At 33.7% G+C, this 26,339-nt stretch overlaps 1 protein-coding gene across 8 annotated transcripts in view; it reads left to right on the top strand.

Moving 5' to 3' along the window:
• LOC142326990 (uncharacterized) overlaps positions 1–26,339 on the top strand; it is a 201,380-nt gene that overhangs the window by 115,350 nt on the left and 59,691 nt on the right. Inside the window, exon 1 of one of the 8 annotated variants that reach the window (XM_075369733.1) lies at positions 12,372–12,514. The exons of the other annotated variants lie outside the window; for them this stretch is intronic. The gene's annotated coding sequence lies outside the window, so the exon portion shown is untranslated. Of the gene's footprint in view, positions 1–12,371; positions 12,515–26,339 lie in introns of those variants that run through there. 8 annotated transcript variants of the gene reach the window in all.

The raw sequence follows: 26,339 nt of genomic DNA, 5'->3' as shown, positions 1-26,339 counted from the left end.
ACCAATCTTACCAAGCTAGGTTTCTAAAAGCACCATGTCCAAAAAGAAACTAAGTAATATTCCGATCGGGGAGAACCCACCTAGTAACTTGTAAAACTTTTATCGGGGAAAAATATAATACGTAAAATAATACGTATATAATAAACACGTAATAATACGTAAAATAAAATATATAATAAAAATAGATACGTGTAATGTCCATCGTATGATCCACTCATCCGATCTGGCATGAATGGAATCCTTGGTCCTCTAATTTTCACGTGCTCCCGGAGGTGAGTTGGCCTATTTTTCTGGCATCATAACGTAGTTGGCCCTCACTGGCAAGGATATCAATATTCTCAACATCTACAATAACAAGGACTGCCTCGTGAGTGTCAGTTCTATAGCCACCAATCACAGGCGAATCTGCAGCCACAATACGAGGCTAAGTCGATTATAATCCGCAATGTAGTTATACATTTTATTGCAATACAAATAGGAAACTTACATGTACATCATTTTTCAACATAGTGTTCTTGCATTTCAACGCACTTGATCCATCGTTGCACAAGGTTCCTGACGCCCTCATAAAAGAAGGTTTTCGATTGAGCTGCAAGCCAGGAATGCACCGCTTCTTTCACCGTTTCGCCCGAGGTAAATCGACGGCCCCTTAATGCCTCTGAGTGGACCAAACAAGCGGTAGTCAGAAGGGGTAAGATCAGGACTATACGGAGAACGAGCCATTACTTCAAAGTTGAGTTTCTGGAGCGTTTCAGCAGTGTGGGCAGCAGTAAGTAGACGGGCATTGTCGTACAACAACACAACACCTTTCGACAGCAGTTCTCGGCGTTTGCTTAAAATTGCAGGCTTCAGCTTGGCAGTAAGCATCTCACTGTAACGCGCACTGTTTATTGCCGTGCCCCTTTCCTCATAATATTCCAGTACTAGGCCTTGTGAGTCCCAAAAAAACCGTAAGCATCAGTTTTCCTGCGGACGGTTGGGTCTTAACATTTTTTGCAGGGCGAATTTGGGTGTTTCCATTCCATACTCTCCCGTTTACTCTCCGGCTCGTAATGATGGATCCGTGTTTCGTCACCGGTGATGATTCTGTCTAAGAAGATGTCCCGTTCGTTACCATAGCGATCCAAATGTTTTTGGTAGATGTCCAAGCGCGTTTGTTTTTGCAACTGTGTGAGTCGTTTTGGGACCCATCTTGCACAGACTTTATGAAACCCAAATCTGTTGTGGATGATTTCGTAGGCAGAACCGTGAATAATTTGGAGACGATGTTACAACTTCATCGATAATTACTAGTCTGTCTAAGAAAACTATGTCACGTGCACGCTTAATGTTTTCCTCATTTGTGGCGGTAAACGGTCGTCCGGCTCCTTTGTCGTGTGTAATACTTGTGCGACCATTTTTGAATTTTTCAATCTATTCGTAGACACTCCGTTGTGGCAACACACTGTTCCCGTACTGTACTGAAAGTCTTCGATGAATTTCGACCCCTGATACACCTTCCGATCACAAAAAAACGGATCGCTGAACGTTGCTCTTCTTTGGTGCAAACAGAAAGCGGAGCAGCCGTGGTTAACGGCAGGGCAGCGATAATGGAGCTAACCTACAGCAACAAACCTGCACAGACATAACAACAATTAAACCACGCATGCGTCATCTACACAACACGATAGTACTACCAACATAAACAAAAATTTATCTAAATTGCGGATAATAATTGACTTATCCCCGTACTTTTTTTATGAAATTTCTTAGTAACTTGTGACATAATTTTTACTTATTATAGAGACTCGTAAATGAATCTTTTCCATGCTTCAATATCTTAATTCCAAAAGTTTGGAAATCGAATAACAACTTTAAACGTTTTTTCAGTCTCAAAGAAAAAATATGGTTGTAGTTGGAAGAGGCCATACAAAGGCGATAGGAAACTGTGTAAATACACTGATGAAAATATCTGCCTAGGCATTTGATTTGGTGGCATCCTGACAGAGGACAAACTGATGAATGTGTTAAAAAATGTTGTTAAAAAGGAAAAGTTTTCAGTCACGTAATTTTATATTATTGGAGTTAGATACAAACTGTTTTAGAAAATTTCTAATGGACGTTAAATATTTCAACAAATTATTTAGCACGATATAGTCGCCACCTATTGAAAAACGACCTACAAAATTAAGAGAAACTATTTCTATGAAAGACAGTTAATCACACATTTGTTCCTTGCCACAGGAAGAAATTACAAATATTTAAAATATAGTTAGGCTGTATCATCACAGCTGATATTTCGAATCTAACCGGAACACGTAATTATATTTATAATTATAAGTTTCTTCTTAAGGATATCTAATGTGGTATTATAATTAATTTCTATAATTTTTCATAAGCTTCTTTTTTCTTTACCTATTCATTGAAATAAAAATAAATTTCACAAACTTGTAGATCTTCAAAAGTTTTAAAACGTTAACCAATATAATGTCGTTATCACACTTATTTCATACATTCCACGACATTGATTATTTTAAAACTAATAATGCCTAAGCTAACAAATTAAATTTAAAATTTTTAAATTAAAAATTGTTTAAATAAATTGTATAAAAGACATGAAGACGTTGATATTTCAAACAATTTTGAAGTCGGCCGGTGAGTCTGATAACGCTACTAACATCATCTAACAATAAGGAGAAATGGGGGAGGGAATCTAAAGTTAGATGGTGTGTTCTTACTTAACCACCCTAACGTAAAGGACAACCAAGTTGGTTTACAATAGATCTACACACAATACAATTTGGTTGGACGGTTGGCCCGACCGTTTCAACTAAGTTGGATAATGTACAGAGCCTTTAAATTCTAATCAACATAAGTACGTTATTATTAACGCGTCCAGTTCGCTTTCACAAATTTTACTGATGTATATCCTTTACTTTATCAATAAATAAGATTATACGATAATTTTGAAATGTTCCTTCTTTCATTTGTTAGACACAACTAATGAGTAGTTTTATTTCATGCACGTATTATATATATGTATATTTAATAAGATATATTTTACTTAAAAATATTACCTTAATTAATCTCTTGGGTTAACCGATCAACTATACAAACTTATAAATTAAATTCACTACGTTTCACTTAGAATTCATTAAGCTTCTTCAGATGACAATACAGAGTATGTAAAAGAATTTTGTATGATGTGTGTATGAATGTGTACTGTCACCTGAGGATGCTTAGAGAATTCTAAGTGAAACGTAGTGAATTTAATTTATAAGTTTGTATAGTTGATCGGTTAACCAAGAAATTAATAAAGATAATATTTTTAAGTAAAATATATCTTATTGTTTTATTTAATTCTATCCAATCAAGAGGAAAATAAACTTAAATAAATTACATTTAAGTTAATAAATATATATATATATATATATATATATATATATATATACTAGCGGACCCGACAGACGTTGTCCTGTTCAAACGTTGTAAATCCAAAAATTAAAACATTTCTCAAATAAACTATAAATTGTTTGGACCGTTTTGATGAAAATATATGTTAAAAGAAAACTTGTTTTTAAATTACCTGACGCCACCACGCGTACAATTATCACAACTCGACCTATGAGATCTTTCAGCGTTCTATCGAGAGCTTCAAGTGAATGCTTGTGAGCCATAGTGCATTCATCCCAGATAAGAATTTTGCATTTTCTTAAAACTTCGGCCATGCCTGAATGCTTCTTTATCTTACACATTGCGTCTGGATTTGTGTGAATGTTCAATGGCAACTTGAGTGCTGAATGCTAGTCCGCCCACCATCAAGCAAGGCAGTTGCAATGCCTGATAAAGCAATTTCCAAAGCAAAAACGTTTCCAAAATTGCCACTATTTCTCGTTCCTCCATCTGCTCGATGTGATTGTATTGGCAGCGTGTGTTAATTTCTTGCTCCTCATTGCCCTTGAAGTAGATTTGCAAAAATTTTGGATCGGCATTAGGCAGTGAGAACAAAGAACCAATTTGATTATACACTTGGCCCTGAATCTTAAATGTTGATTCAAAATTACGACCGTCCTCATTCTAAACGATTTTTGTTATTTGGAAGCAAGAACTGAATTTACGGATTTTACCCAAAAACAATTTCGATTGAGATTTGGCTCCAGCCAGTAATGTTTTCAATGGTTCTGGCTGCAAATTCAATGAAGGAAGTGAAACGTTTCCTGATGTGCAGCAAAGACCGGCCGATTCACCTTTGTATTTAAATGCATGACATGTTGGCATTCTTTCTCCATATTGCCGATGACAATTAGTGCATGTGACGAATAGTCTATTTCCGGCTCATTATTATAATAATTATTATAAGTAACTTATATTTTTATTTTATAAATGTTTTAATTTATTTTACAAACTTGTATTTTTATTTTCAAAGAGCCATTCAGTACTTCATAGTTGCATTGAATCAAGTGAGAACTCACAATTTAAATTTGTAGGTTAAGCTCATTGTTATTGAATGCACGTACGTACATCATTAAAATTCATGAAAAATCATGTAAAATACTCATTTCAATACTGCACCTTACAAATTTGCACAATTTATATATTTTTTTAATTACACTTAAACGTTATTTCAATAAATAATAATATAATATAATATTCTTAATAAGCGCGAAATTCTAAATGCGTCACATACACACGGACAGAAGAAATATATATATATATTGACACTTAGAGAAGCTTTCAAAAATTGAAAATGCAAAAATAAGAAAGAGAGAGAAAATTATAAATATAAATAGTAAAATAAATTTAAAAAAAATAAAAGTTTAGAAACAACAACAATAAATAAAATCGGTGAAAAGAATTTTTATAATAGTGTAGAAGATTTGAAAACCTACGCTTGATGGATCGGCTGCTGTTACGTCAGAACAAGCTCTAGGTCCCAAGATGTAAATACTGCCAAGAACCAAAGAATTAGACAATGTGCGATAACGATCGAAGTATATGTATAGTAACAGTCGAGAGTACGAGCGAAGACTGCTTCATGAGAACATTCTGATTCTGAGGTCAAGTACGAAAATCTAGTCGATGAGTTCATTGTTAACAAGGGAAAAGGTGTCATTCATTTATACATTGATTAAAGTATAAGATAGTTTCTTTTGTATAGACAGTAGAAGTAAAGTAATTTGTAAGATTTTACCGTGTGTAAAATCCATTATCCTTTGTAGAGTTGATAACACGCGACTGGGTTAAATTTCAAAGAGATTCATACATTTCTTTGTTTTATTCAACTTATCTTACACTATTTTGTTCAGAATAAATTCTCTACAAGTTTTGTTTAAAGGTTTTATGTGTTTATTTTCTATTTAATAAACCTATTGTACATCAAACATAAAAAACAGGGTTTTTTATGCAATTTATTGAATTAAATTCTCTATAAGTTTTTTTTAAAAGATTAATATGCTTATTACCCATTTAATAAAATTATTGTACGTCAGACTAAAAAAAACAGGGTTGTTTTACCCAATTATTGATTTTCTCCCGAGATTTTTCAAAAACTACTGCTGATATGGTTCTGAGACCTATTTTATTCGGATTTCCACTCAAAAACCATAAGAAATTACTAATACTGTTTCTTAATTAATTTTCTAAAAATTTCTATATAACCTCATTTCACCGGGGTAGCTGAAGTCCAAGCGAAATTTTTCAGTAGCCGTAACTCCCAAATAAAGAAAGCATTTCGTTTACGAGTTACGAAACTCGCAAGTTCATATGTTTATATAAATGTTTTCCATTATTTTCACTGGTAGAATAGATTATAAAAGTCCCGGGAGAACTTTGTGATCACTCTGTATATGTAATTTTAGAAATGACACCACCACCTGTTACAAAAAAAAGTTTAATTATTTCTTTATTTGTATTTTAAAAGGAATTAAAACCGAAATTTAATTTGATTCCGTAATAGACATTGATAAAAAATAAGATTTATTTAAAACTTAATCGAATATTCTAATTCCAGATTTATTTCTCTTACGTTATTTACATTAGAAGAGGTTTTTCTTTAAATGAAATTAAATCTTGCGATATTATGTGCAGTTATATTTGTTAGTGAAGTGGATTTGCGCGTACTACATTCAACAATGAAGCGAACGAGGAAGCACAAATGCGGTCGCAGTGCAAAGATAAAAGCACTTGCTTGTCTCTCACCATGATGCTTCAGACTTCATGGCCACTTAACAGAGGACAGAATCGAGTGAGAATGCTCTTGTTTCCTTCCCTTTCTCTATCGTATGCCCTTTCATGGAAAGCTTGTGCGGAGGTGGAAATTTCTCCCTTCTCCTATCTTCTCTTTCTCTTCTTCTTGTTCTTTTATGTTCTCCTCTTTTGCTATTATTGTATTTCATCGACAGATTTTAGTATGAAGTTATGCCTATATATAATTCACTTCATTAATAATTAATGTTATTCTGTTTTATATAATTAAAAACATTAATAATTTTATCTACCGGTAACCACATTATATTTTAAGTTAGAAACTCATATTGCTCTTGTAAGTTTCAAAACCTAACCTAACATTTATCATTTTATATTAGCTTTGTTTTTATTATGTGTTGCGTTGTTCATATTAAGAGTCTATTCAGACTCTTTTGTCGGTATTAAATTTTAGTTTAACAACAATATTCAAGATTTATGAAATTACTTTTCTAACTTTTCTCCTTGTCAGTTTAAATAAGGATGTTATATTTCAACTGTTAAATTAAATAGAACAAAATTTTGTTCTGCATTGTATTATAATACTTTAAATAACGATTGCATTAATTTACTTTCCGAGATAAACTTGATCAAATATTCTATATTTTTATTTCCTTGTACGAAGTAAAGGAAGTACTGTAATCGCGAAAAATTTAGGTTTTGTGATTTCATCGGACATATCCATTTTGATCATCCCTAAATACATTTTGACCAGTGTGACGTCTGTACGTATGTATCTCTTGCATAACTCAAAAACGATTAGCAATAGAGTATTGAAATTTTGGATTTAGGAGTATTATAACTTCTAGCTGTGCAACTCCCCTTTTGATTGCAATCAACTGAACCAAAAATGTGTATACAATCAGATCTCTAAATAAATTTGGATTTTGAACTTTTTATTAACTGCATTAATAAGCCTTCGTTGACAGCTTTTCAACGATATATCATAAGTAGTACTTATTTTCATTGGTTCCAGAGTTATAGCCAAATAAAATTTTAATTAATGAAATATTTGGATCTTACCAGGGGAAGACACATCGGTTCGAATCAGACTTCATTTCCTTTTCTTTTTTTTAATTTAAATATATTGATTTATTAATAATTATTAACCTCTGATAGTAAAAACATTTTTAATAATAAATAATAATTCAGTAATAACAATATAAAAAAAGCATGAAAAAAGCATGAAAAAAAGTTCAGAAGTTATTACTGAAATAAAATTTTATGTACTTTTCATTTTAACTCAAAAAATTTTACAATCAAAGGTTAATAATTATTAATAAATCAGTATATTCAAATTAAAAGAAAAAAGTTAAAAAAAATATACGTGTAGGAAAGTCGGATTTGAACCCATTTGTGCATGGTTACGGATCCAACACGTTCTCGCTTACACCACATGTCTACTTCAACGACGTGAAACAAAATTAATATATAAACTAATATAAAATGCTAAGGAAATTTTTAGAGCCTTTTTTTCTGTGTAACTATTCACTTTGTTAAAGAATTGGAGGACCGTATCTCCCTTTCAAATGAAATAAGTTTAAATGAAGTGCAGCAAAAAATATTTATATGTAATTTAATAGGCGTACAAGGAATCATGTGGAGTCCAAATCAGATTTTATTTTAAATTTTTATAAATATTACTTATTTTCTGTAATAAATATTAATCTTTGCTATAGAAAAATTACTTTTTTAAATATTCTTAAATTACTAAGCTCTGAGATTTAGGCTCCTCAAGATTATCGATACTTAAGGTGTTGTTTGGTGAAACTTTCATAAAATCTAAATTTTCTTTACGCTTATTAAATTTCAACGGTTCTTGTATTTGCTATTATTACACAATTATAATATTTTCATAAATAAATTGATGCCAAATTACTTAATTTTGATGGCATCTTCTTTCGGATGGAATTTTTATTCCAATTTAAACTTCAATGAGACAATAGTTAAGTTTTATTGAATTTTTCCCAGTTTATCCGCAGCAGTAATTAATTAAAAACAGGAGAAAAAGCTCGTTTAACTTTTATGTCTGTTTACTTGAAAATATTAGCTCATATCTATTGAAAAAAAAAAGAAGATTAATACATTTTATGAGTATCATTTTCTATAATTTTATTAACTATGTTTACTTAATTATAAACTGTGGGATATTAGATGCTATATACTGATAAGCACATTTGATTAAATTAATTGAAAAGCACAGAATCAAATCGCTATTGTTGTGGGGTAACGCCGATCTCTATTATGGAATGGTAGCGTCCTTAACTTTTATCCTAAAAGTTCTAGGTTTGAATCCCCGTCACGCTTGATATTTTTAATTCATTAAAATATTCGTCTCTTATCATCAACAATAATTGTAATCGATGTATAATAGTATTTGTAGTAGCTTGAATCAATAAATAAATAGATCGTTTATTCTGATCAGAATACAATAATAATATATTACATATAGATCACGTCAGAAATCAGAAATGAGTAGATATGCTACTCTAAGGATAAAGAGAGGAACTGACCCAGCATTTTCTGGTTGGATCAAGGGAAACCGTGGTAATATCTTGAGCAGAACAGCATCATAAATTACACAATTAATTATAAAATGAAAAAAGCTGTATTAATTACTTAAATTTAAATACATATTTATATATGTGTAAACGTCCAGGGGACGCTTTCCGGTCATTTGCTACCCTAGTTAGTGCAATAATAATAATAAAGCGCTGTGATTCGGGGTTTGCTGTTACGGTCTTGATACGTTAGCCAACGGCGTAGTCCGATAAAAGCCTTACAGTTTAACTGCCTCACGTTTTCGGCGACGATTTTTTGTTTTTATCAGTTATTCACAGCGGTGGGATTTAATTATGTTAAGCCTAGTCAAATCCTTCTGGAATATGTCAGTGGGGGAATTCTGTTAAAAATTCTTAATTATATAGAGGTGCTACGTGATTACCGTTATTAGTATTTTTCCCCCTTTCTCACACGTTCTCTACCTTTTTTCATTGCCTCATCTTGTTAACTAAATAACCTTTTCCAAATTTAACAAATAAAATAAATAAACACAAGTAATTAAAACTGTATAAAATTAACTAAAATAAAAATGAATGCAATTACTAAACTATTTAAATTAAACAGTTTAATAAAATACAATAACCTAAACAAAAATAACAAAACTGAATAAGCTAATTAATTAAATTAACATATATTAATCACATTAATAAAATTGCCTTCAATTCTTCAGACGAGACCAGACCAGAGCGTTACCCGGTAGTAGGACTATATACCGTATCTCTAGCTTGGTATCAAGGCCTTACACGACTTGGTACAGACTACCATCAAAATCAAGCGGAAGATGAAGGAAAGCAGCGCCCGTCTCCTCAAAGCGGCTGATGACCTCCTCCCGTTCAAGGAATCAGCATGTGTCGTCAAACGAAAAGAAATTGCGGTAGCTGTCACCCAGACAAGAAAGCAGGGGAGCAACGAGCTGCTACGTTCCCTTACTTCACAGGTGGTGGCAGATGACGAAGTTGTGAGCCTTGTCTGTAGGAGCTGGAAGGCGGATTGCTTTGAGAAGTCGGAGCTCGTGAAGCAATTCGTTTGTAACTATCACGAGGCGGACACGGTTGTAATTGACCTGGCCGACCACCACGAATTATATCTACGTGAAGCAGGCCTTCACCAGGATCCCTTGGCTTCGTCCACTTCTTGAGGGGGTCGAATGAAACCGAGTCAGGTCCTTGTAGACAGACCCCCCCCCCCGTTGGTTCCTCGCAGGCGATGCAGTGGAGTTACACTGCATCAGACCTTTGTTCCTCGCCACCCTTAGAATCTATAAAGACACCAAGGGAGGAACTGGCCGTGAGGGAGGTGCGGATGCAGCTCTCCAAAGTCATACAGGCGTTGGTCATGGCCCGGCTTCGTGTCGGAGCCCCATCGAACAAGATCGGGCTTTGTGTTCGTCGCCTCGTAGATTACCTAGCAAATCGTTGGGACAGGAAGTTCGCGGTTTTTGTCAAAGGGCTGAATACAGACAGGCTCAACAAATCCAGACGCCGCTAAGACTGTTATTATCAAGTCTAGTGGGAAGTCCTTCGCTGACCTTCTGAGGACAGTTAGCAGCAGGTCACCGATAACGATGCAAAAGATATCCTGTCCGTAAGGAAGGGCAGGAACGATGAAGTACAGATGCGCGCCAAAAGCGCAGGCAACACTGCCAAGACGGTACGCCAGATGATAAAGGAAAAAGTTGCGGGAGGTAATGTGACCTTCAAAAGGAAGGCCGATAAGAAATCTTTCTTTCTACAGAGAAAGAAGAAATCTTTCCTTTCGCGTCAAACGCGCAGATAAGGACGATAAGAAATCTATCATCCACTATCATCTATCATCTAAAGGATTTAGATGCCGAGACCACTTCCCGAGATGTGCAAGAGAGCATCTTTTGCCGGCTTCAGTGTCGAATTCGTCCATCAGGCTGGCTTTTGGTAATACCCAGTAGGTGACTGTGGCCGGCCCGTGGATGCTTCACGCTACGGACGGGATGAAAATCGAATGGGTAAGTTGCCGTGTCGCCAGACGGGAGGAAGAATCCAAGTCTTTTAAATGCTGGGATACGGGTCGTCTGCCTGTAAGTGCAAGGGCCATGACCTCTCGGCGCTTTATTTCAATTGTGACAAGGCCAGCCCCAATAGGTCTGAATGCAAAGAAGCACAAAGTTGCGCAACCTGCGAAGCTATTAATTAATACAAAAGGGAGCCGGAGGGTCTACGACTTGGTCTCAGAGGTCCAAGGCGGGAAAAAGCCGACTTCATGCTGTGTATAGCATTGGCCACTAGGAGGCAGTGGGTCTGCGTGCTGACAGCAGCGCCGCCGTTATCGAGGATTCTGGTGCCTTGTCGGTAATTCGTACCAACAAATGGCTGTAGGGACCCAGTGAATTACCGATCTCGGTATTCAGTGAATTACAGAGGTGATTATTCTCATTAATATAGAATAATTACTATTCAGAGCTCTTTAATATAGAGCAATTATATTCAGAGCCACCGACTGCATTTAAATATTTTCGTCGAAGAACCAAATTTTCTTATCGATGTAAGACCTGATGAGAACTTAATCATTAGACAACCTTAAATGCCTGCTATTTCTACAACATGAAAAGTATATTTAAACAAATTAAAACTGTCTGAAAGTTGATAGGTCACTTATTTTATTTGATTAAATACTGCATAACTATGTTTAGTCCTTTATCTCCATTGTTTTCTATTATTTTAGTTCGATTTATTGTTGTTTTATTAGTTCAATTTATTTTTATTTTTTGAGACTTGTTTTTTTTAATTTTTATAATGGTTTTTATTGTTAAGATACATATTAATGAGTTTTTTGTAATGCTGTATTTATTATAAACTTTGTATTCAAATAAGAAAAGAAAAAGCTTATTTAATTTCTTTACAGAAGTTCAAGGTGTAATGTTAGTTACGCAAAGCGACGTTTATTCTACCAGATTATATACTAACTCAGTTGGTGAATCAAAATAAATGTAATATATATTTTGTAATAGTTTTATTTCATAAACGTTATACTAGATTAGACCCGCATTACCTCATAAGTTGTATAGGCTTTCACAATATTGTATGCTCTAATTATTTATTACCCACGCAAACAAAACTCCTTTTATTCGGAAATTATATGTTTTGACGTAGACCGGATTGGTGTAGTATTAAATGAGTTAGCATAAGTTACGCTTTAATGAAACATGGAATTAATATTTAAATTTGCAAAATATTATTAATAAGTAAATGTATTAAATGATAATTATAAAGATAAATTTTCCAGGAGTGATAACTAAAAAAACATTTTTTAGTTGTTTTTTTAGATGGCTAAAATTATTTTATTAATTTTTATCATAAAATTTATCATAATCTTTACATTGGCTTTAAAAATTATTTTGTAAAAATAATTATTTAATAATGCAGTAATTTAAATTACTTCATAAAAAATATGATTCCCAGTAACCGTGATGAGATAATTAGTTGTCAGCCACACTACTGTTGCTGAGTAAGTAAATTAATTAATTTTATGAAACTGCCAAAGAAATCTGATAACAATGTTTATTAAGTTGGCAGCTCTGTTGTTTGTTAACTAACAGCTGTTTACCACGAGTTTGTAAGCCACAGAACGTTATCAGAATGATTCAGTTTACGTGCGTTCTTTTGTAATTTCATTAATATGCTCGCGTATGCGTGTGCAGATTTGTTGTCATCAGTCGTTCTCTATTTTCTTCAGTTCTGAGTTAATATTTTAACAGGTAATACAACCATCATCAGTTATTCTTATCGTTTTGCCATTTATTAAAATTGACCACTGTTAATAGTACTACTATTGACTGTAAAATCTTATTATTCTACTGGATCATATAAATATTCGAGCTTTCAGTACACAGACATAGTTTTTTTTTTTAAATTCTTCCTATTTTACTCCTTTTAAGATAATTTTAAATTTCTGTCAAACTTTCTACCCTACCTATTTTGATATTTCATTCTATTTAGTAAAAATATTATATATATATATATATATATATATATATATATATATATATATATATATATTTTTTATTCAGTTACACAATAAAAACAAAAGATATAGATAAAGTTAAATTCACCAGTTGTATTACATTTCTTATTTTGTTTTTTCTTCAGTCCTATCTGTTAACTTGTATTTAGTTACCAATAAAAAAATAATGGTATTTAATGCTAGCAAATTTCTTCTCTGAATGAAAGACAAGTGTTGCTTCTTTCAGCTTACTATTGTTTTGACTCAGTCCATAAATTATCCAACTTTTTTTTAATTTTGGAAGAAAAACACAATTTTTGCAAATTTGTTCTTGTATATTAGTATTAAAATCATTATCTAAATTTGTTTAACATTAAATAATGATATATTGCAAAAACAAAGATCCTCTATAATTAAATTATTGAGTTTCTTATTAGATAACCATTTCAATAGTACTAGTAAGAAGTCACTAATTATGAAGATATATAGTGATTTTGGTGAGTACACTTTTAACTTTTGCAACAATTATTTGTGTTTTTAAAGGAAAGGAAATCAGTCGCCCTGAAAACTGTTCATTTAAAACGCCACATCAATCCATCCCTGATTTTCATATGAAATTTGGTTCTAACAAAACAAAACATACATTTCTTACATTGAAAAACCATAAAAAAAGGACAAAAAAATAAATAAAAAGTCAACATAAAACCAACACAACAGGAATCTGTGATTTGTTTTGTGTTGATTTTTATTGATTATTATTTTGTTTGTTGGTCCATATTGGGGTGATTTGTATCCTTTGAATTCTGTTGCTATTAGTGTTATTATAATTATTGATCCTAAGATTTATGTTTATTTTTAATTTATATGATCCATAGTATATTCCTGTTCCCATGTTAAGAAAAATTAAAATAAAGAATATTTATGATCTATTTGATGATTTATACCAAACAGTGTAGATGTATTTACCTTCATCTAGCAAGGATCGAACTAATTTTTTGGTTGATACTTTTGTAAAAATTTTATGTTTCTGTTTCTTATGCAGCAATATTCTTAAGTAGTTTTGCTTTCTTTCTGCTTATCTGTTTCTGCACTGGCCTGTAATGAATAGGCCTTGCACGCTTGTCAATTGCAAGCGTGAACTTGTCAATTGCAAAAGTTGATGAACTGGTGTTCATCAACTTTTGATGAGGAGGAAACTAAAACTTTTGTAATAATAATGTAATATTTATAGGATAACTTACAAAATAATATAAATACACAAACAAAAACATATTCTTGGTCTCACAACCATCAGACCAGTTGTAGAACTGCAACATTTTCATAAACAACAAAAAAGTTCTTTTCATAAGATTTAGAAAAATTAATAACTTCATAATTAATTATAATTATATTAGTACAGAAGTAACAATTATATAACTAAGAATAAATTCAAGATAATAATGTTTGCAATTAAATAAATAACAATATGAAATACAAAATATAACATGCTTGTAATTATCAAAAATGAACATAAATTACAAAAAATAATGTAATTTGTAATTTAAAAAAATAAGTACAATTATCAGTAGGAAAGACAAAATTAGCAAAAGGTTATAAAAAAATCTGAATAAAGTAAAAATGATTTATTGCTTTAGAGAATGAAATGAATGATTTTTAGCATGTGAAAACGCTACACGTGACCGGGATTTGAACACGACCTCCAGATGAAAGGCCAAGACATTACCACTCATGCCAAAAAGACCAGCCGTGCTTTTTTACAATCTTTACTCAACTGCATCAAATTGTTGCCATTTAAGTAGCTTTTCAATACATCTAATTGTAAAGTCTCTCTATTAAAATACTGCATCCTGAACTCAGGCAAAATTGGATGAACTGCTACAGAATTTTTTACATTCTCTTCTTTTTCCTTATTTCACAAAAAAATAAAGCTTGGAGCTTAGTACTGCAGATGGTTTTATTAAACAATTTGCGTCTGAAGAATGTAGTAAAAGTGAATTTATAAAATTTTGTACATGATTCTCACAGTGATTGCATGGTTGAATATTCTTGTTTCATTTCATATTATTTTAGTAATTTTAGGTTTCTGTGTAATTTTAGAAATCCTGTTTGTTCATAGTAAAGATCCCTTTCGTTCTGCCATATTACTAAAACCACAATTATTTATAATTTCACTAACCCTGATTTTAAATCCTTATTTTTTTTTATAAAATATCGTGTTTAGATCTTTATCATTTTGTTTCTTATTGTCACCTTCCAAATTGAACTGTATAATGTTATATATAATTTCAGTTTATCTCTTTTATGAGGTAATAAGTTTGGTATATGTTTAGGTATCTGGAAGGCTTATAATATTTTTCTTTTTAATCACTCATTACTCATTCTAGTTATACTAGAATAGAATCAGTACGACGTATCTTATATTTACCTATTCACAAATTATTATTTTGGGATAATTCTGGAAATAAATAAACAATCTATAATAATCATAATTGTAAATTTAATTAATTCTATATACAACTGGCTTAGAGATATATATTACATGAAATTTGCATCAGAAATTAACGGTCTGAATCATTAAAAATCAGTTGTGGTAGCTGCATTGCTTTAAGTTACAAATTCAAGAGAGCAAATCAAGTTATGGTATTAGTAGTGTTATTTTAATGAATTAAAATTTTTGATAAACATTTAATAGTTTAGAATAAATCGCAAGGATTTAATTAATAAATAAAAATTATTTTTATGAGTAAAATTAAAAATTTATATTTTTGTTTGACTGTGAATGTTAAAAAGTTTTATAATTTCAAAAAAATTATTCTTACCTTGAGATTTGGAATAGTGAAGTACAGCTGTATGTATTTAAATTTTTATTTTTTCCCAGTGGCTAACAATTTCAAAATAATTTTTTTTAATCATTTTTGCGCAGAGTGTTGAATAATAAATGTCTGAACAGTGCCTATAAATAACCCCTACCAGTTCTTTTTTCTTTATAACTAATTTATTGTTGATCCTAGCAATTCAAAAAAAAACCCTATTGGTTTTTCTTCATGTTAGTTTATTATCTTATTTATATATATATATATATATATATATATATATATATATATATATATATATATGATTCAATAAGATTATAACAATCTTTCAGGACGTATTCTACTTGTGAAAATAAAAAAAAAAGTTCATATAAATGTAGGTTCGGATACGCTTCGTTAGTGAGTGTCGGTTGGTGAAATATTTTGCCTGACTTCGATGCGTTAGGTAAAATTAAGCCAGACTGTAATTCTTTGTTCTTTGGTGGTTGGGTTTCAATTAACCACACACCTCAGGATTAGTCGAACTGAGACTGTACAAGACTACATTTCATTTACACTCATACATATCATCCTCATTCATCCTCCGAAGTATTATCTGAACGGTAATTACCGGAGGCTAAAAGGAAAATGAAAAGAAAGAGACTGTAATTGTTGGGATCCAAATTAAGGAGTAAATTTAGTGGTTATGTAAAATCTGACTAGAAAGTTGAAAAAATAGGTCTCAGAACTGTATTTTTAGTAGTTATCGAAGAATCTTGGGTAAAAGACAAGAGATTGGGATAGAAAAATACAATACTTTATGTTTAACGTAAAGTAACTTTGTTATGTGGGTAAAAAACAAGCGTTTTAAACAAAACTTGCGGAGAATTTGATTCTAAGTAAATTGGTATGAATAAAATCTTAAAAAATTAAACACAAACGTATTTCAAAGTTTATGAAAAAACAAAACATATTAAAATGTAAGCAGGGATCCACTTGGGTACCTAGCTACTTCGCCGAGATAAGACGTTTTTGGCATCAAGCCCCGGTTAGTTTAGGTATTTGTTCGTCTGTGATGAAGTTGTGTGTGAAAGGTTGAAGGCACAGATTTCTTCCGCGAGCAGACTAGATCGGATGTATGATGAGTTAAGAGACACTGCGATGGAGTTGCGATGCGATAGGGTAAAGACATTGACCTATAAGAAAAGGCACCAAGTCGAATGTTTAGTCAGTTAAACGACGGTGGAATCTGCTTTACCCACCAGATTAGTCTAGTGGTGAACGCGTCTTCGCAAATCAGCTGATTTTGAAGTCGGGAGTTCCGACTTTCAAATCCTAGTAAAGGCTGTTACTTTTATACGGATTTGAATACTAGAGTAAGGATACCGGTGTTCTTTGGTGGTCGGGTCTCAATTAACCATACTTCTCAAAAATGGTCGACCTGAGACTGTACAAGACTACACATTCACATTCGTGCATATCATCCTTATTCATCCTCTGAAGTAATACCTGACGGTGATTCCCGGAAGCTAAACAGTAAAAAAAAGGAATCTGTTTGAAATGATTGGACATTTGTGGAAAGAATTCCCGCTTTGTTTCTTTATGTGTTTGTTTAAAATGCACCCGGATTGTTTGAAGGTCAAAATTATCGGTGTTGCAATCAACAATTTTCTGAAGTATGAGAGAAAATTCTTTGGTAGTATATAAACCCTTAGATTAATTAAAAGTTGATTACTACAGTCTAGCTTGTTAAAGTTTGTTTAATTGATGGCTTGTTTGTTTGCTAAAATCTGATGGAAATGTCTACAGAACCATTTGCATCGGTGGCATCCTGCCAGATCCGTAGCTAATTACTGGGATGTGTAATCAGTATGTAAGGTTCAATAAGATGACCTCCGGTAAAACCCATCAGGGCTAGGAACGGAGGGGGTGATGTGGCGATTGGAATCATCACAAGGTGAGTGTCATCCTAGGGGGTCAGCAGGATGTTCGACTCCAATACAAAAACTTATTTAATTTTTTTTTTTAATTTTTTTTTTAAATATTAAAAATATATTGTTTTGCTTAATACGTAAACAAAATCTGCCACATTTTGATATGTTTTGTTTTTAATAACCTTTGATAAACTTACATTTGTATTTAGTTTCTGTAGAATTTCATACGTTTACTCTGATCAAATTCTCTAAAAGTTTTATTTATAACGTTTATGTATTTAATATTCGTTTAACAAAGTTATTTTACTTCAAACTTAAAATAGTGTGATTTCGGATCATAATTTTTTTGTATTTTACCCCAGATTTTTCTAAAACTATTAAAAATACAGATCTGAGACTTTTCTTTTTTTTCAATTTTTCAGGTCAGATTTTTTTATAACCACTAAATTTATCCCTTAATTAGGATCTTAAGAATTACAGTGTAGCTTAATTTTACCGAAGCCGCAGAAATCAAGGCGAAATTTTTCGCTCCCCAGCCGACACTCGCTAACGAAGCGTTTCTGAAAGTATTTATTTGAACTTTCTTTTTTTTCATCTCCTGAAAGTTTTATGTATTCATCGTGAATCATTCTTTATTAAAAAAAAATGTGTATGTGTGTGTATTAAGCTACTGCTTAAAACGTATTAAATATACTCGTATTAATATCTTTAAGGAAGAATATTTTCTCCTTAGTTCATTTTCATTAAGTTTAACTTTTATATTTTTTATTTGCTTTTATTATTTATCAATTGCTTTTATATATTTTTTCCTTAACCTTTGTGTCTCCTATATAAAACCTAAAATATTTTAAAATAGTTGCCAATAGTAATTATTTATTTACTTCATATATCATAAAGCCGAAAATTTCTTTGTCGTCTATCTGTTCTGGCGTCACGCGAAAACCAACAGATTACTTTCAGATTTGCATAATACAGTCGTGTTATCCCATGGAAGGTTTTAAGCCGTAGACCGAAGTCCTAGTTTCCTTGGGGGTGAAATTGTGAATTAAATATTCGTTAAAGAAAAAAAATATTAATCCTTTTACTTAATTATATTTCTTTCACCATGGCAACAGAAATAAGTTAGGAATTTTTCGTCTTCAAAGGTGTGTATACTTTAGTTACCATACACAGTTAGTAGTATTATGTCTTTTGTAATTTAGTTTCTTTTTCAGGTTTCTAGAAAGCCTGAATATTTTTGTTAATTATCATTATTATTTTCACAACCATTAAGGTAATTAATACGTGGAGGACAGAAGGGAGAGCCCTATGGTAACCGAAATGTGCTTTGTGGCCCTGGATTCGACTGGAACGACCTCGGCCCTGCAGGTCCAGGGGACAGAGCCTCCTGGCTAGACAGACGTTTGGATGAACTAGCTCCAACCGGCTAGTGTAGCCGGCCGGGCTTTGTATATATATATAAGCCATTATATTAAAGCCACAAACATCCTATTATGCATACATTGCTGTTATTAATTATCTAATCATCTGAAAGGGTTTTCCTCATAATTTTAAGATTATATTAACATATTACTTTTACAAAAACTATATCAGTCAATAATTTTTAAAATAATATTTTTTTCTCTTTCCCTTGTGTCATTAAGCATCAGATAAATCTGCCATTTATAAAGTTTTTTGTCTATCCTTCTAATTTCCTGCACAATCTTTCTTCTCCTAGCCATCCTCTACATAAAATAATATTAATTAAATCAGAATTTTGTGAATCCTTATTTAACATATTTGTATACTGTAGTTAATACAACAATTTTTTATTATGTACAAATGTTAAATATCAACTAATTATTATATGCAACTTTGTCATTTCACATCAGTCCTTCCAAAATTATCGCAGTCATTTCTAAGAATATTAATCATATCGTGCCAAGCATATTAGAAAATATGAGGAGTCAAACTGTTTCCTATCGCCTACTTCACATAGTCATACATGTTGTTATATGTTGGATCCTAAGCCCTCCAGATACAAATAATATTCTGTTCATCTAAATGACACCTTCTCTCTCTTCACCTCAGAAACAGACTGTAATGAATATCAGTACCCTTTTGTGAAGTTACTCTGTTTGTCTTTTGTATCTTAGACACCTTATATTTGCCAGAGCCATAAAAAATGCTGGGACAGTTACTATAAAGTAACAAATTAATCTATCCTCAGTTTTGTTTTTTAAAAAAGGAAATTTTTATTTGATTATTGGTTTATATATATATGCTTCATGTTGAAGGGGGAAGAATTTTTCAATAATTAACTGTGTATTTTCGTATTTACAACTACTTTATATAATATTATTATCGTGTATTGATATGAAACTATAAAAGTACTGTATTTATATGAATGGATAGGTATTTGATATTTTGATACCTGTATTTTAAGAGTAATTTTTTATGAATTTAACCCGTTCTGAACATAATTATATACAGACCAGAATAAAATATTTATTTATTCATTACTTAAATTAATAATAACTAAGGTTAGTTTATGTGAGTGAATTAATTACTGTCAGTACAGTGGGAAGCACTTGTATGAAACAAATTGCAGATGTTATAAATAGAAATAATTGTTTAATTAAGAAATTATCTAATTTTCAAAAGTAAATAAGAAATTTTATCCGTTATGTTTAATTTGATATGATGATTTTAGAGAGAAATTAATTTTCTTGCCACTCACGTTTTGTTTATATTAACATAACTATTGATCATCTGATTTATTTGTAATTTTTTCGTACCACAATAGAGTAAATACTTCCTGTACCTTTTGTTATAACAATTAACATCATTAACAAAACTATTATTCAAAAATGATGCTGTTATTGATTTAAGTGTAACTTATGATATTCTGTGTATTATAATTTACTAATTGTACTTCTATTCAATTTACTAATCAAGCAATCAACTCAGACTAATGAAAAAAAGAACTTTACAATCACTTTTGAAATTGGATTTGTTTGTGCAGTGAGAAATGTCTGTTTCTTAATTTTGCTCTACACTATATTTATATTTATATAATATCAGAGTGTAGTGTAGTTCTGAAGTGTAAAACATTGATTTTATGACAAACCAGATATTTCATATTTTAAATTATATTCCCGTCTAGACTTCACTTCTATTTATTTTCAACATAATCTCTATTTAATGTATTTAGATTTTTGAAACGGGAATTTCAAAGAATAAAATAATTTTCCTTTATAAAGATAAGTTTTTTTAATAAATTAATTCTTGACATTTATTAATAATAAAAAAAAGTTCTAATTAAAAATTACATATCCCAAGTTTATCTTGAAGTTTACAGCATATGAATCACTTTTCTTCTAGACACGCATTCCTGCATTCTCTTATTAATGTGGTATAAAATTGAAATTTTTATGATTTCCTCTTGGATTTCAGTTTTTGCTTTCTTGATAACACCTCAACTTCTTTTCTTTTTTCCTTCCCCTTTCTGGAACCGCTCTTGGAGCATTACCTCTGACAGGGAAAGTATACATCAGATGCCGGTATGTGGAGTGCCCATGACCTCATTACATGAAGACAACCCCCACACGGGGGGCCCTCTAAGGGCTCAGTCGCAGGCCTGTCCAGCCCGGCACCCTCCGGCATCGAATTCCCTGTCAAGCTTCCCACAAGGCATCTAATCGGTCATTCACTTTCTTAACATAGTCTTTTATAGCCTTCAATTCAAGGGGTCCTCTCATCATAATTCTCTGAGTGTCTTCTGAATTAAACATGACCTCTGCACCCAAGGCTTCCAACATCTCTTGGCATTCATTCTCAAATCATGTACAACTAAAATAAGCATGTAGAGGGTCTCCTCTCACACGGAGCCTTTGTCCCACACGTGGGACAAAGGTTCGAGTGGTCCAAACAGAATCAGGTGATAACACCTCAACTAGGGTACCATTATTTTTTTAATGACCCTATCTAAAGGAAATCATATATTGAGTCAGGATAATTTGAAGTATAAAGTAACATAAACATTTTTAATTAATTTATAAACTAAGATAAAAAATTTAAATTAAAGAAAAAAAAAATTGTTTTTTTTTTTTTGTTATTATGATCTTGTTACGCACCATGGACTCTTGCATCATATTGAAACCAGATGTTTTCATTCATTTCTATTAATTTTTGAAGATGATCTTTAAAAAAAGGTTTGTAATATGACCTTGTGCAGATGAAATATTATTAACAAGCCCTTCATCAATGTCAAAAATTAAAAGCCTATGATCATACAGTTAACCATACCATTACCTTGTTTCTATACAACTGGTAATGGAAACTGATTCGTTCACTGATGAAATAGGCTCATTGTTTTTAAACTGGTTAGTAAAAAAAAATTTTATTTAACAAGACCATTCAGATAATAATGAATTATCTGATGTCAAAAAGTTGTAAATATAATCATTTGCAAATAAACAATTATAATACAATTACAAGATTATATTTTTACAAATAACTATTATTATTATTATTCTCTTCCTATTAATACTGTAAACTCCGTCACCGATCTAGGTATACTCCTTGCCTTCAAGCTTTACCTTTCTAAACATGCAGACATGATTGTGAGCAGAGCGAAGAGAAATCTTGGTCTGTTGAAATGGATTGCGAGACCTTTTGTTGGAAGGATGTGGAAGCAGCACTGGGAAGAGATCTCAGAGATATAGGAGACTGCTGAGTTAGCATTACCAGTGCTAATGCTAGGCGGCAGAAAGCAGCAATAATAGAGATTGGAGAGAAGGCTGCTGCCAGACTACTCAGTCAATCCAAGGTAAGGATTGGCTGGTTGTACTACCAAATTAGACCCAGAGCACAGATTCCACGTTGTTTCAGGTGCCATGGGTATGGGCATCTGGCCCGTGGATGTAAGGGGCCTGACAGAAGCCGGCTCTGCCATAAGTGCGGGATAAGGGAGCATAAGACTAAGGATTGTTCCGCCCCCCCCCTCGGTGCATGCTCTGCCAAGAAAAACGGGTAAACGCTTCGCAGCTGGCTCACGCACCTGGAACAAGGAAGTGTCAGGTCTTCCGGGCAGCCCTAAAGCAGGCGAAGAGAAGGCTCCATTAAAATGTTGAACATATTACAAGCCAACCTTAACAGGAGTCGGCTAGCTGATGACTTGCTGCTGCAGCTAGCCAGAGACAGGGAGGCCGACTTGGTGCTGATCAGCGAGCAGTACCGGGACCGTGACGACTCCCAATGGTTCCGAGACTCGCTCGGGACTACCGCGATATGGATTTCGTATCGCAGCAGAGCCCAAGTTCGAGGCACGGCGCCGGCGAGGGGTTCATTTGGATCTGCTGCGGTGAAGTGACGATTTTTAGCTGTTCACTCCAAATGACTCGATAGCGGACTTTCGGCGGAAAGTTGACGCGCTGGAGGATGTTATTCTCGCTGCCGCTGGTGGGTTGGTGGTAGCTGGGGACTTCAACTCCAGGTCGGTAGAGTGGGGTATGGCGCATACCAACTCCAGAGGGAAATACATTCTGGACATGGCGGCACGTAATGGACTTGGCGACGTAGGCGACTTCCCGCTTTTCTGGATGGAGGAACTGGAGGGAGTCCTACGGTCGCTGAAAAGCCCCTGGTCCCGACGGTATACCGCCCGAGGTACTCCAGCTAGTGAGGCGCTGCAGGCCCCTCTTCTACTAGACATATATAATGCATGTCTGAAGGCTGGGTCTTTTAGCGCCAGGTGGAAGACAAGCGCGTCTTGCGCTAATTCCCAAGGGAAAAGAAAACCAAAATCGCCATTCTCCTACCGCCCATTGTGTATGCTTGACACAGCTGGGAAGGTATTGGAGAATCTATTAAAGAAAAGACTGGTTGTGGCGATGAATCGGGCAGGTGACCTGTTGTCATCTAACCAGTACGGTTTCCGGCAGGGTCGGTCGACCCTAGACGCAATTCAAGAGGTTGTTGAGGCAGTGCGGCGAGCAGAGGATCACAATCATTTTTCGCGACGTGTCCTTCTCGTTACGTTGGACTTTAAAAACGCTTTCAACTTCGCACGGTGGAGCGATATGATTCGGGCCCTGGAGCATTCGTTCCATGTGCCTTAATACCTCCTCAGAATGGTGGACGCATACATGAGGAACCGCGGTCTCATTTACGAGACCGCGACAGGCTGGCGTAGGACTACGATCACGTCAGGGGCGGCGCAGGGGCCTTGGAACGCCGTTTATGATGGCTTGCTGAGGCTGGAGATGCCTGAAGAATCCGTCTTGGTTGGGTACGCTGACGACGTACTTGTCGCAGACCGCGACGTGGAGCGCGCCCAACTGAGGCTCAGCCGAGCCATGCACAGAGTCGGTGCCTGGCTGGACGACATTAATTGTCTCTAGCAGAAGCGGCTTGCGCAGGTGCACCGCAACCTTGCGAGTCGCTTCCGCGTATCCATTCGTCATACCCATTGCTATTTCGGCAAGGGAGCGCCAGGTGATCTACAGGAGACGACGGGCAGGCGAAGACCGGGTGACCATTGCCAACTAGGAACGCACTCGCACGTTCCTTGCATGGCAAGAGACCTGGGACCACGAGACCTGAGGACGATGGGCCGCAAAGCTTATCCCTCTGGTCAGACTGTGGACGGAGCGGCGGCATGGAGAGGTGGAGTACTACACGACCCAATTTTTAACAGGTCACGGGTACTTCCGCGCTTACCTCCATGTTATAGGGAAAGCGCCGTCCCCCGACTTGCCCCGGTGTACGGGACGACGCTGAGCACACCTTTTTCAAATGTGCTCGGTGGGCGGCAGATCGAGGGACATTAGAGGCGGATCTCGGAGCACTGAGCCCCCACAACGTGGTTGCGATGATGCTCCGTAATCTGAGCAGCTGGGAAAGTGTAGCCCGATTCGTCGGCAACATTCTCAGGGCCAAAAAGGTTGACCTGGATAGTCCTGAAAATTAGGTAGCACCTAATCAGGCTAGTATAGGAGTACTCGACCGGAAGTAATGTGTTTAGATTCCGGGTCGAGTTCTGGTAGAAAGGGGGGTGGTTTTAGTCGGTAGTCTGCTGATAGTGATTGGATAATACCATCAGCGGGAGCCCGACACTCCGTGTGTAAATGCATTTCCACCTCCCTCCGCAAAAGAAAAAAAATTATTATTATTATTTATTTAAAATTGTTCACATTTAACTTAAATGATGATGCTTTGTCATGATTGTTTTAGGAATTTTTGTTTTTTCTTAGTATTGAATGCTGATCTGAAGATGAAGGCTAGACATTAAAAACCCTAATTTATTATATTGGTTGAATCTGCATAATAAGTAATACTTCTTTATATTTGTGTTTAGGAAAATATATAAAATATTGTCTAGCAATAAATCAAAGCAGAAATAACAAAGTAAATGGTTTTTTAATATATTTTTACAAAGAACCTTTTAGAGATACTGTTTAAATCTTTTATTAAAAGAGCATGTAAACCAAAAAAAAAAATCTGCCTTTACAAGATGGGAACAGACCCCCTATGTGAAAGAATACAAAATTCTATCTTGTTTGATTTTCATCACTTGAAATTTGTTGCTAAAATGCGTCCTGAACGTGTAAGTTAAAAGAAAAAATAATTATATTATAATAATAGTAGTTATAATAATATATATATTATAACTATTGCTGAACGATAACTATTGCTGATTAATTAGTGATCAAAATATTACTACATGAAAAGTGATGCTGCAAAATACAGTTAAACCGTCACACTAGGGTATTTAAATATTAAATCATCTATTTAAAGATCTCTGAATAATAATTATTCTATATTAAAGAGCACCTTTACTGCATTTAAATATTAAAATTATTAAATAAAATTAAATGCCTGCTATTTCTACAACGTGAAATATATATTTAAATTAATTAGTGTTATCCGCTTTTAATAAGCAGATTACTAAATGCAGTAATCGTTATTTGTTTCTTTACTCTGTTGGTTAATAAAGTTTATGAGTAAAAATTGGTTTAGAATAGCATACATACATTCATACTCTGTCAAGTAGCTAAGGGAAGTCATTCACCTAAAATTGCTCTTTTACACTATGACGTGTGGCGGCTCACGTATAGCCACTGTGGAACTGCAGCACCTCTATTTCCACTTGATATTATCGATAACATTTAATTTAATGAGTCCTTTTTTCTTTATACTTGTACGATATATAATCGTTAAGCTTAATGTCGGTAGCCATCCCCCAGTTTATGAAAAAGATACAAAAATCTTTGTATGGAACTATGCGCTTCACAGTTCCAGTGGCGTGGTGTTTGGCTGTTATGCACATGGAAGCTGCACGCGCGTCTGCAAGGGAAAGACACACTGTTGCTGCCGCAGTGCCGACTCTGGCGTGTTGGTGGAAAGTAATTTTTTTTTTTTTTAATCCGCGTGTAATCAAGGAGAAAATTATTGATCTTTATGCGCAAATTAAAACAAAAAGAATGTATTTCATTTTTAAATTAATAGACCATGCTTGAACTTTAATAATTTAGGTTAAAATAATTTAAAAATTTTAATTTTTTTTCTTTTAGGATTTTAACAAGTTTCTGAATAAATTTTCTTTTTATACATGTTCGTTTCCTTTTACACAGTTGTAAATCAAAGGCTAAAAATTTTCTGGAGCAGCAGCCCCACTAATTTTAGTACGAGTCGCCACTGCTATTGACTATTTTCTAGTTCAAGGTTTGGTGCACTCAATACAGAATGTATCACAAAGTTCTTCATTGTATCAAAATAATGGAAAAAGTTCATATAAACATATGTCCAAAATTTTTCGGTTTTGCACGGTTGGTGAAAGATTTCGCTCGGATTTCATCTACCCCGGTCAAGT

Source organism: Lycorma delicatula, chromosome 6 (genome assembly GCF_047948215.1).
Source record: "Lycorma delicatula isolate Av1 chromosome 6, ASM4794821v1, whole genome shotgun sequence".
Taxonomy (NCBI): domain Eukaryota; kingdom Metazoa; phylum Arthropoda; class Insecta; order Hemiptera; family Fulgoridae; genus Lycorma; species Lycorma delicatula.
Note: the sequence above shows the minus strand (reverse complement) of the source record. Positions and strands in the feature narration are given on the sequence as shown.